Source organism: Triticum dicoccoides, chromosome 4A (genome assembly GCF_002162155.2).
Source record: "Triticum dicoccoides isolate Atlit2015 ecotype Zavitan chromosome 4A, WEW_v2.0, whole genome shotgun sequence".
Lineage (NCBI taxonomy): Eukaryota > Viridiplantae > Streptophyta > Magnoliopsida > Poales > Poaceae > Triticum > Triticum dicoccoides.
In genome coordinates, this window is record NC_041386.1 from 472,903,782 (window position 1) to 472,915,548 (window position 11,767).

The 11,767-nt window shown below is 43.3% G+C and overlaps 1 long non-coding RNA gene across 1 annotated transcript; it reads left to right on the forward strand.

The window, feature by feature from the left end:
* The first annotated feature begins 454 nt into the window (after window positions 1-454).
* LOC119286264 lies at window positions 455-2,631 on the forward strand. Its single transcript, XR_005140348.1, has 3 exons — window positions 455-1,557; window positions 1,631-1,684; window positions 1,775-2,631. It is a non-coding gene; the product is annotated as an uncharacterized LOC119286264 (long non-coding RNA).
* Window positions 2,632-11,767: the final 9,136 nt, after the last annotated feature.

An 11,767-nucleotide genomic window follows, 5' to 3' on the forward strand; every position in this document is an offset into this window, starting at 1 on the left:
CACCAATCAAGATAGATGATGAGTTGTGAAATATTTTTTATAGTTTGCAAAAGCACCCAATTAATGCTCTTGTTTTCCTTAAAAAACTGTGTTTACGAATGCATTAATTGCAATGCATGCATGCATTGGTCAATTTTCTCTTAATACTTGCATGCAATGATTTAATGCACCTTCAAGTCTGAACATGTGATGGTGAACAACTAAATTGAGCCTTATAAAATGAAAAAACTAAAATTTTAAGATAAGCCCTATAAACCGGAAAGAAGGGAGTATAGATGATGAGTCTATTCTAATAACATCCTTACGATGATAACACTTTCTTATTCGGCTAACACTTCGATTGCAAAAATTCATCAGTCCGAACCCACCCCGAGCTGCACCAACAAAACAAAACTCCCAGCCCACCACCGCACGACCACCACCCATCCCCACCAACGCCCTGATCCGCTCCACCTTCCTCCTCCTAGCCCCGAGCCGCCACGCACCACCAAGCGATGCCGGAGCCCCGCCCAACCATGCGCCGCCGGAGCCCCGGCCAACCACGCGCCAACAGAGCCCCGCCCCACCGCGCCACGCGCTGCCAGAGCCCCGCCGCACCACTCGCGGCGACTCCCCACTACTTCACACCTCCTCCCGCCATGGCCAACACCTCCGAATTCTGGCTAGCCATAGCCTCCCCGCGACGCGCCGCCGATGCATCCAGCCATCCACGGCCTACTCACGTCATGCCGCCAGTGGATCCAGCCATGCACGGCCTCCCTTGATGCGCCGTCACCGGATCCGGCCATCCCGAGCGCCGCCCTGCCATGGTGGTTGGGCCTCCCTTGATCTCCCCTCCCTCCGGCGCCGGCCAGCGCCACGCCCGGACCTGACCCCTCCCTGTTCATCCACATCCTCCCTCCCATCCCGCTGCATCTCTCCCCAGCTCTTCCTTCCTTCCGACGGCCCAAAATCCATGCCTCTCGAGCCGCCCCGGGGTCCTCCTCTCCGTCCACGGCCAGATGTAGGCCGGGCGTGTCGTCTCCGACCTCCTTCATCATCCACGGCCCCCGCGCCACCCCTGGACATCGGCACATGACGACGAGCTTGTTCTACTCGCGTGAACTACAGAGGGGAACGAGACATTTGCTCACGCGCCCCCTAAGTGGGAGCTTCTTCTCTTCCGGCGAGGACAAACGACCTCGATCCGGCGTTTCCTCTCCTCACCGTCGTGCCCTTCTCAGTCAGGTGCCATCAACCGCATGGGAGAGGGGAGAAACTCCCAGCACCGGCCCTGTGTCATTCGAGCGGTGAAGCCCCCTTGCAGTTTGCGACATGTACGAGTGCAGTACGGTAGTCACGTTGGTGCAGCCCGCTGGCCTCCAGCAGGGGATGCAACTCTTTCGGTGGGCGAAGTGCAGTCCACGACGAGCACCAATGCAGTGCGGTGCTCTTCAATTCTTCAGATTTCTTTTGTGCAGTTCTGTTTGGAGCTTCCCAGCCTCCGCCGCCGCATCGAATTCAAACTGCACGTACACGTTGCGATCTAAGACAAGGAGTCACGTTTGATCTCCATAGGTAAAAACCAAAAATCATCATCGATCCCCCTAATCCACTTTTCAAAACTGATCTGATATTCTTGTTTGTACAGTCCAATGGAGAACACAAACGAGGGAGATTACCAGGCCAAAGGTAGTCTGAATACGTGAGTGAGATGCAGTATAAATGCTACAGTTCTATTTTTAAGTTATTTATTTATGCCCAGCATACACTAATTTCAGTACTCTGTTAGCAGAGTGCACTTCAGTTTCCCTGAGAAAACTGAAAACTGCTATATTCGGATTGTGCTTGGCACGGATGTACCCGCAATTTTTGGTGCTTGGCATGGCTGTACCTAGAGACCACTAGCAAACTTGGGGCACTTCAGACTTCAGAGGACTATGGGATGCGATGCAACTGTGGCATCTCAACTGACATGGCGGCGACAGTGGCTCGACGATAACGCAGCGGCTGTAGCTTGACAGTGACAACGCGTAGGCGGCTCCATTGGACGTACCGTGGCGGCGACGACGGCGGTGGCAGCTTGACAGCGACGAAACTGCTGCAGCTCAATAGCAACGAGGGCACAGCGGCTCGACGATCCTCTACTTTTCTGATCCATGCAGTACGCCTCTCTCTAATTTTTGGCACGAGAATATTCAGAGTATAGAGAAACAAGCAAGTTCGTTGGACCCTTCTGTTCATTTGTTGGTGAGTAGCAGAAGCCGTTGGATGGGATGGATAGTGAACGAATGCCCGATTTTGACCCCTACGGCAGTTCTACCGTGCACGAAGGCACTGCAGACGAGCCACGTCCGATCAGTCCACTATGTTCTCTAATGCAGAAAAATGGAGGAGAAATCAACTATAAAAAAGAAACACAAGACACAGTTTGCTCTCTCTCGATGGACTCGCTCTCCTGCATGCAGTTCTTTAAGATTTTGATTGATGTCCTGTATTGTGGGTCGTGGAGTTTGATTGATGTCCTAGTAAAGTTCATAAAAAAATGTCTGTTTAGATTTGCAGTGCGGTGCATAGTATATAGGAGTTTTCTTTTGTAAAAAATTGTACAGAGGAGTTCACTTATTTTTTTTGGAGGATTTTTTTGCAAAATTTGTATCAACATAGTTTATAATTTGTTAAAAATTAGATGTTGAAAGCATGATGTAGTTTCACTCTTAAAAAAACCTTGGTTACGGCAAAAAAAGCAAGAAGCATGCATTTTGTTTCGATTTGGGTCGTGGCTCACTTCCTCCAATGCAAATTTGAATTGCACTTGTTCCCGTGTGGCGTTGTGTGTTCCAAAAAAGTGTATAGAATGGGCACTTGCAGTGCATTTCTTTGTCGTGTGTGGTTCACTGCACTTGGCCTCGCAGTTGAGATGAAATTATAAAGAGAAAATGCTAGCAAAAATTTAAAAATAATGCAATTCCCTTTGTCGACATTGCAATGCGTTTCATTTTGTAGTGAATCAAGTGATTCACTCTGTAAAATAAAGATTGTCGAAAAAAATATGAAGTGCGGTCAATGTTGATGTAGTCGTGATGTAGTACACTACTATCGCCCTGCGCAGCTCAGATCGAATACACATAGAAAAATAGTGGAAAAAGTTTAGTTCGTTAAGCGGTGTAAAAAATGTAATGAGGTTCACTTTGGAGAGTGTTGAGGTTCGCTTGTGCTCTATGTGAAGTGCAAAAATGTTATGGAAGCACAAACAATAATGTGGTTCACTTTTGATAGTGTTGTTGTTCACTTTCATTCAATGTGAAGTGCAAAAAAAAGTTAAAAATAAATGAAATAATTAATGCGGTTCACTTAAACTTATGTCGAAGTTCACTTTTTCTTCAATGTGCACTGCACTCGCCTCATATCACAAGAACAGTAACAGAAAAACTCACGCAATACTTTGTCGGATATTGCAGTGCGGTTTTCTGTCTAATGCAGTGCGGTTTTCTCTCAGGTTAAGTTCACTCGCCGATTTGGTTGTCGCAAAAAACAAAGTTTCCGCATTTCGGTAATTTTAAAACTGCTCCTAAACCGTAGGGAATTAGAGAGAGTGTTCTACATGAGTAAGTTGCGTCTGGTCGATATCTTTCCAACGGCGTATCATTTGAATCATTTCGACAAGCGGTTTGTTAAAATTTTGCAAAAACGGCCGCTGCCACTCGTCGTCCGCCGCACCATTTTCAAAATTAACTCAAAACAGTAAGGAATCTCAAAACCATTTCTACACATGAAAGTTGCGCCTTGTCCATAGCTTTCCAACAACGTATCACACGCCTCGTTTCGACAAACGGTTCAAAAACTAGAGCGAAAACAGTACAAAAATTGCTAAAAATTCAAAAAAAAGCAGAATTCAACGATTTACTAAATTTGAAACTGCTCTTAAACCGTAGCGAATTATAGAAAATAATAGATATGAAAAAGATGCGCCTCGAGGATATCTTTCCAACGATGTATCATTTGTTTCATTCCGGTGAGCGGTTTAGAAAAAACGCAAAAAAACGCTCGCTGCCACTTGTCGTGCGCCGCACCATTTTCATATACTTGTGGGAATTTTTTATTATAGAACTTGGCTTGTATATTTCAATGATGGGCTTACTCAAATTGCCCTAGGTCTTCATGATCAAGCAAGTTGGATGCACACCCACTTAGTTTCTTTTATTGAGCTTTCATACACTTATAGCTCTAGTGCATCTGTTGCATGACAATCCCTACTCACTCACATTGATATCTATCGATGGGCATCTCCATAGCCCATTGATATGCCTAGTTAATGTGAGACTATATTCCTCCCTTTTGTCTTCTCCAGAACCACCATTCTATTCCACCTATAGTGATATGTCCATGGCTCGCGCTCATATATTGCATAAAAGTTGAAAAAGTTTGAAAAGGCTAAGTATGAAACAATTGATTGGCTTGTCATCAAGGGTGTGCATGATGGGAGCATTTTGTGTGACGGAGATGAAGCATGGCCAAACTATATGATTTTGTAGGGATGAGCTTTCTTTGGCTATGTTATTTCGATAAGACATAATTGCTTGGTTAGTATGCTTGAAGTATTATTATTTTTATGTCAATACTAAACTTTTGTCTTGAATCTTTTGGATCTGAAAATTCATGCCACAATAGAGGAAATTACATTGAAAATTATGTTAGGTAGCATTCCACATCAAAAATTCTGTTTTTATCATTTACCTACTCGAAGACGAGCAGGAATTAAGCTTGGGGATGCTTGATACGTCTCCAACGTATCTATAATTTTTTATTGTTCCATGCTATTATATTATCTGTTTTGGATGTTTAATGGGCTTTAATTTGCACTTTAATATTATTTTTGGGACTAACCTATTAACCAGAGGCCCAGTGCCAGTTTCTGTTTTTTTTGCCTATTTTAGTGTTTCGCAGAAAAGGAATATCAAACGGAACGAAAACTTTGCGAGGATCTTTCTTGGAACAAATGCAAACTAGAAGAATTGGAGTGGAAGTCTGGAACTCCGCGAAGATTCCACGAGGCAGGAGGGCGCGCCCCCACCCTCATGGGACCCACGGAGCTCCACCGACGTACTTCTTTCGCCTATATATACTCTTATACCCTAAAAACATTAGGGGAGCCACGAAACAACTTTTCCACCGCCGCAACCTTCTGTACCTGTGAGATCCTATCTGGGGCCTTTTCCGGCGATCTGCGGGAGGGGGATTCGATCATGGGGGGCTTCTACATCCACACCATAGCCTCTTCGACGATGTGTGAGTAGTTTACCACAGACCTTCAGGTCCATAGTTATTAGCTAGATGGCTTCTTCTCTCTCTTTGGTTCTCAATACAAAGTTCTCCTCGATGTTCTTGTAGATCTATTCGATGTATTACTTTTTTGCGGTGTGTTTGCCGAGATCCGATGAATTGTGGATTTACGATCAAATTTATCTATGAACAATATTTGGTTCTTCTCTGAATTCTTATATGCATGATTTGATATCTATGCAAGTCTCTTCGAATTATCGGTTTAGTTTGGCCTACTAGATTGATCTTTCTTGTAATGGGAGTGTGCTTAGCTTTGGGTTCAATCTTGCGGTGTCCTTTCCTAGTGATAGTAGGGGCAGCAAGGCACGTATTGTATTGTTGCCATCAAGGATAAAAAGATGGGATTTATATCATATTGCTTGAGTTTATCCCTTTACATTATGTCATCTTGCCTAAAGCATTACTCTGTTCTTATGAACTTAATACTCTAGATGCATGCTGGATAGCGGTCGATGTGTGGAGTAATAGTAGTAGATGCAGAATCGTTTTGGTCTACTTAACACGGACGTGATGCCTATATTTCATAATCATTTCCTAGATATTCTCATAATTATGCACTCTTTTATCAATTGATCGGCAGCAATTTGTTCACCCACCGTAATACTTGCTATCATGAGAGAAGCCACTAGTGAAACCTATGGCCCCTGGGTCTCTTTCTTATTATATTGCATCTCTTTTATTTACATCGCATCTTGTTTACTATTTTGCAATCTATACAACAAAAATACCAAAAATATTTACCTTACTATCTTTATCAGATCTCACTTCCGCAAGTGATCGTGAAGGGATTGACAACCCCTTTATCATGTTGGTTGCGAGGTTCTTGATTGTTTGTGCAGGTACTAGGTGACTTGTGTGTTATCTCCTACTGGATTGATACCTTGGTTCTCAAAAACTGAGGGAAATACTTACGCTACTTTGCTGCATCACCCTTCCTTTCCTCTTCAAGGGAAAACCAATGCATGCTCAAGAGGTAGCACCACTCGGGGGCATCCCCAAGCTTAGTTGGTTGCTCATTTTTGGATAATAGCTTGGGATGCCGGGGCATCCCCAAGCATAGTCTCTTCCATCCTTCATCCATCGTAAGATAACCCAAAACTTGAAAACTTCAATCACACAAAACTCAACAGAACCTTCGTGAGATCCGTTAGTATAAGAATAATAAACCACTACTATAAGTGATGTATCACACCAGTTCATATTTTGTTTATGTATTATATCTACTGTATTCCAACCTTTCTATGGCAAAAACTCATCAAAGAAAACCATAGAGCCATCAAAATAATCACACAACACAAAGAAAACAGAATCTGTCAAAATAGAACAGTCTGTAGCAATCTGACTATTTCGAATACTTCTGTAACTCCAAAAATTCTGAAAAATTAGGACGACCTGAGAAATTTGTATATTGATCTACCGCAAGTGGAATGGGTATTTTAGCGCTCTCTGGTAAGAATTGAAAATTAATTTTGTGAGCGTAAAAGTTTTTGTTTTTTCAGCAAAATCAAACAACTATCACCCAAGAAGATCCTAAAGGCTTTACTTGGCACAAACGCTAATTAAAACATAAAAAATACAATCATAAAAGTAGCATAATTGTGCTAACACACAAGAACATGAAGCAAAGGAAAAATAAATTTTATTCATTGGGTTGCCTCCCAACAAGTGCTATAGTTTTACGCCCTTAGCTAGGCATAAAGCAAGGATCTAAGTTTTGTCATCTTTGTCCAACTCTTCAATCAAACACTTCGAATCCTTTAAGGATTTGGCATAAACGTTTTCAATAACAATACTCCTAGGAATAAATTCAAAGATTTTATTCTTGCAAAAAGGATCTCTTATCACTTCAAACAAATCTGGGTGAACACTAATCATCTTAAGATCTCCATTATTACTATTACTAGAAGTTGCACGCTTGTTCCCGGATCTCCTACTCTTTACGGGAGTTTCCTTAGTAATTTTAGTGGCAGTAAAAGTCGTGCTTAGATTATTAAAGATTTCTTCCAATTTATCGATCCAAGACAGACTTTCTTCTATTCTTTCATGGATTAAGGTACCCCTCTCTTTTAACAACTTAAAAATATCACCCGCTTTTGACCCAAGATGAGTAGCAAAATTATGCATCTTTTTATATATTATTTCCATATGATCTTCGGTGAGCATTTTCTTTTCGATAGCATCTAATCTTTCCATAATGTGCTCAAGAGTCAAAATTGTTTCATTAACCATAAGAGGTGGTGAACCCACTAAATTTCCCATAACATTAAGGGCATCAAAAGGAGGACTCATTAATAAATTGACATCGGTAATCGTATCAAGGACGAATCTATACCAAGTGGTGATGCCAACATAAAAACAACTCAGAAGGACAACGGTAGATTGCTTACGGATAGATCTATTATGAGCATTGCAAATTCTATACCAAGCATCTTTTAAATTTTCTCCTCCCTTTGTTTAAAGTTGAGGACTTTGTCCTCGGGAGTGCAAGCAATAGAAGGAGAACTATCCATAATGGCAAACACAGACGCACGCAAAAATAGATCCGGCAAGAAAACAACGAAAGAGAAAGAGATGCGAATAAAACGACAAACTTTTGTGAAGTGGGGGAGAGGAAAACGACGGGAAATGGAAAATAATGTAAATGGAGAGGAGATGAGATTTGTGATTAGGAACCTGGTTATGTTAAAGATCCTCCCCGGCAACGGCGCCAGAAATTCCTTTTGATTGCTCTCTGACTATAGCGCCAGAAAAGCTCCTGTCTGCTAGGACTACGTCGGTATTTCCCCAAAGAGGAAGGGATGATTCAGCACAGCGACGGCAGGTATTTCCCTCAGTGAATAAACCAAGGTTATCGAACCAGTAGGAGAACCAAGCAACAAAATGTAAACAGCACCTGCACACAAATAACAACACCCGCAACCCAACGTGTTAAAGGGGTTGTCAATCCCTTTCGGGTAACGATGCCAGAAAATTGTAATAGATTGAAATAATAGATCGCAAATAAAATAAAGTGTAGAAAAATATTTTTTTATTTTTGGTTTAATAGATCTGAATAAAAATGCAAAGGAAAAGTAGATCGCAAGCAAATATATGAGGAAGAAAACCCGGGGGCCGTAGGTTTCACTAGTGGTTTCTCTCGAGAAAGATAGCAAACACTGGGTAAACAAATTACTATTGGGCAGAACCTCAAATAATTATGACGATATCCAGGCAATGATCATTACATAGGCATCACGTCCAAGATTAGTAGACCGACTCCTGCCTGCATCTACTACTATTACTCCACACATCGACCGCTATCCAGCATGTATCTAGTGTATTAAGTTCATGGAGAAATGGAGTAATGCAATAAAAATGATGACATGATGTAGACAAGATCTGTTTATCTATTACATAGATATAGTTCCTATCTTTTTATCCTTAGTAGCAATGATACATACATGTCGGTTCCCTTTCTGTCATTGGGATCAAGCACTGTAAGATCGAACCCACTACCGGGCACCTCTTCCAATTGCAAGATAAATAGATCAAGTTGGCCAAACAAAACCCAAATACCGGAGAAGAAATACGAGGCTATAAGAGATCAAAGAAACTCAAATAACTTTCATGGATATAAAAAGATATGATTGATCATAAACTCAAAGTTCATCAGATCCCAACAAACACACCGCAAAAAGAGTTACATCATATGGATCCCCAAGAGACCATTGTATTGAGAATCAAGAGAGAGAGAGAGAGATCAAGCCATCTAGGTACTAACTACGGACCCGAAGGTCTATAAAGAACTACTCACGCATCATCGGAGAGGCACCAATGGAGGTGGTGAACCCCATCCGAGATGGTGTCTAGATTGGATCTGGTGGTTCTGCACTCTGCGGCGGCTGGATGAATATTTCATCGACTCCCCTAAGGTTTTGGGAATATTTGGGTATTTATAGAGCAAAGAGGCGGTCCTGGGGGCACCCGAGGTGGGCACAACCCACCAGGGCACGCTTGGGTCTCCTGGCGCGCCCTAGTGGTTGTCCCCTCCTCGGGACTCCCCCCAGGTGCAACCAGAGCCCAACTTGTTCCTTCTAGTCCATAAAAAAACTCCGTAAAGTTTCGTGGCATTTGGACTCCATCTGATATTGATTTTCCGTGATGTAAAAAACAAGGAAAAACAGGAACTGGCACTTGGCACTATGTCAATAGGTTAGTGCCAAAAATGATATAAAACGATTATAAAACATCCAAGATTGATAATAAAACAGCATGGAACAATCAAAAATTATAGATACATTAGAGACGTATCAAGCGTCGGGACAACACTGCTTTGGACCTGCCCCCAGATCTCTATGAGCAATACAACTCTGACCCTGAAGAAACCTATGGTGAACGCAAAACTCGGGTCTAATGAATGGTTTCAGTATCACTTTGTTACTCCTGAGTATGCGAAGAAGAATGTTGTGAGGCCACCATGGGCCGATATTGTGTACAGGAAGCTCCACCCCAAGACAAAAGCTGAAGCCATTGCAAAGGGCTTCTATCCTTGCATGGTCAGAGGACCCCAACCTGAAAATGCCGACCCATCTAGTCTCCGATGGTGTCGCAAAGATGAATTGTTTGAACAAAATTTCCAGTTTGCGAGGGCTTCTGCAGTCCAGAACATGAAGGACCTGTGGATTAACTTAAACCCTGGTCTGGCTGCTCCAAGGCCAGATGGCAGTCGTGAAGCTGAACATAATCTCATTGGTCCTTTCAATAGCTTTGATGGGGTTCTCTCCCACATTGCTGCACAAAGGGCCACTATTGAAGAAGCTGTTGGTGAAGAGGAACAAGAGGATGTTCCAGAGCCCTCGGAGCCAAAGAAAAAGTCTAAGGCTTCAAAATCTACCGCTGCTCTAAAGGCTTCAAGTGTGAAGCCATTGCAATCCACACCTCCTAAATCCAGTGTGCAGTCTGAGGACTTGTCTCGCATCTCCAAGAAGTCCAAGAAGCCCAAGAAGATTTCAGGGCATGGCCTCACACCAGTAAACATCTTGCACAATGAAGAGGATGTCATAGATCTGTCCAGTGATGAAGATCTTGCCGATGAGACCCTGGAAATGCTTATCAAGAGCAACCAGGAGGCCAAAATCTTCAAAGATTTGCCTCTCTTTGATGCTGATATTCTCGACAACTTCATCGATGAATGGTTTGAAGATACTACTCTCACCATTGATGTTCTGCAGCTGCCCATCGACATCAACGTCACATTCCAAGCCTGCATAGCCAAAGAGCTTGCTATTTCTCAAAAGATTGTAGAGCTGAAGAAAAAAATAGATCATGAGAAGGCTCTGTTCAAGAAGCATATGGCCAAGCTCAGCGACACTGATGTTCAGAACTTCAAGAAGATGATGGCTGATCTCAAAGAGGAATTGCATGAAGTACTATGCTGAAAAATGCGTTCAGGATCACAATGAAGCTGTGAAGAGAAAGGCCCTTGGGCGTCCAGACATTGACCCCAAGCTTGCTGCCAAGAAATAAAAGCCTGCTGATGTTGAGACCGAAGCTCCCAGGCAGGAAAGACCAAGAATTGTCTTCCCTGCCAGCATGACTAGCTCAAAGTCAAAGTTACCCTCAATAGCCTCTGCGCAGAAGAAGACGAAGCAGGTTGAAGCTGAAGCAAAGAAGAAAAAGCATCATGATGCTACTGATGCTGCTCCATCCAAGAAGAAGCTGAAGACAAAGTATTCAAAGTCTTCTCGCAAAGAACATGCTGCTCCCCAAGAACCATTGCTAGTTGATCCCATTTCTGTTGCACTGCTAGCTTCCACCAACCATGAGTGTTGTCTCGTCCTGCATGAACCTGCTTCCACAAAGGCTCATGAGTCTGAAGATATTCTAGCTGCTGACCCCATCGCAGCTGAAGACATTGGTCATGAAGACAACGTTGTAGATGATGAAGTCCTTCCTTAGTTTCCCCAGCTCATGCCCAAGGCGGTATCATCGCCTGCTCCCACGAGCAGTGAACACGTTAGCATTGGCGGTCCCACGACACCAATCACACAAGATGAGTTCTGGGAAGAGCACCACCCCAACTCCCCATTTCATGAAGTCATACCTCACACACCGCCAGCTCAAGTCACCACTCTAGTGATTGAGACCCCGTAAGACACACTAGAGGATATGGAAAAGACCACTCCCTCTCCACAAGCGTCGCCATCTTTGTGAAGGCTTCGCAAAGGCCCTAGGCCCATGGTTTCCATGTCAAGCATTCCTCAAGAGGATGTGCACACCACAAGCTCAGTAGCACGTCAAGTGTTTCCTGAAGCCATCCCTTCAGTTACCGCTCAAGAGTCCGAAGACAAAATGGCTGAAGATATTCCGGCTGCATCAACCGATGACAAAGAAGAAGAAGATTGTGAAGTTATTCCCCCTACCGTTGAACCAGTTGTACAAGAAGATGTGATTGTGCCTGACCCGC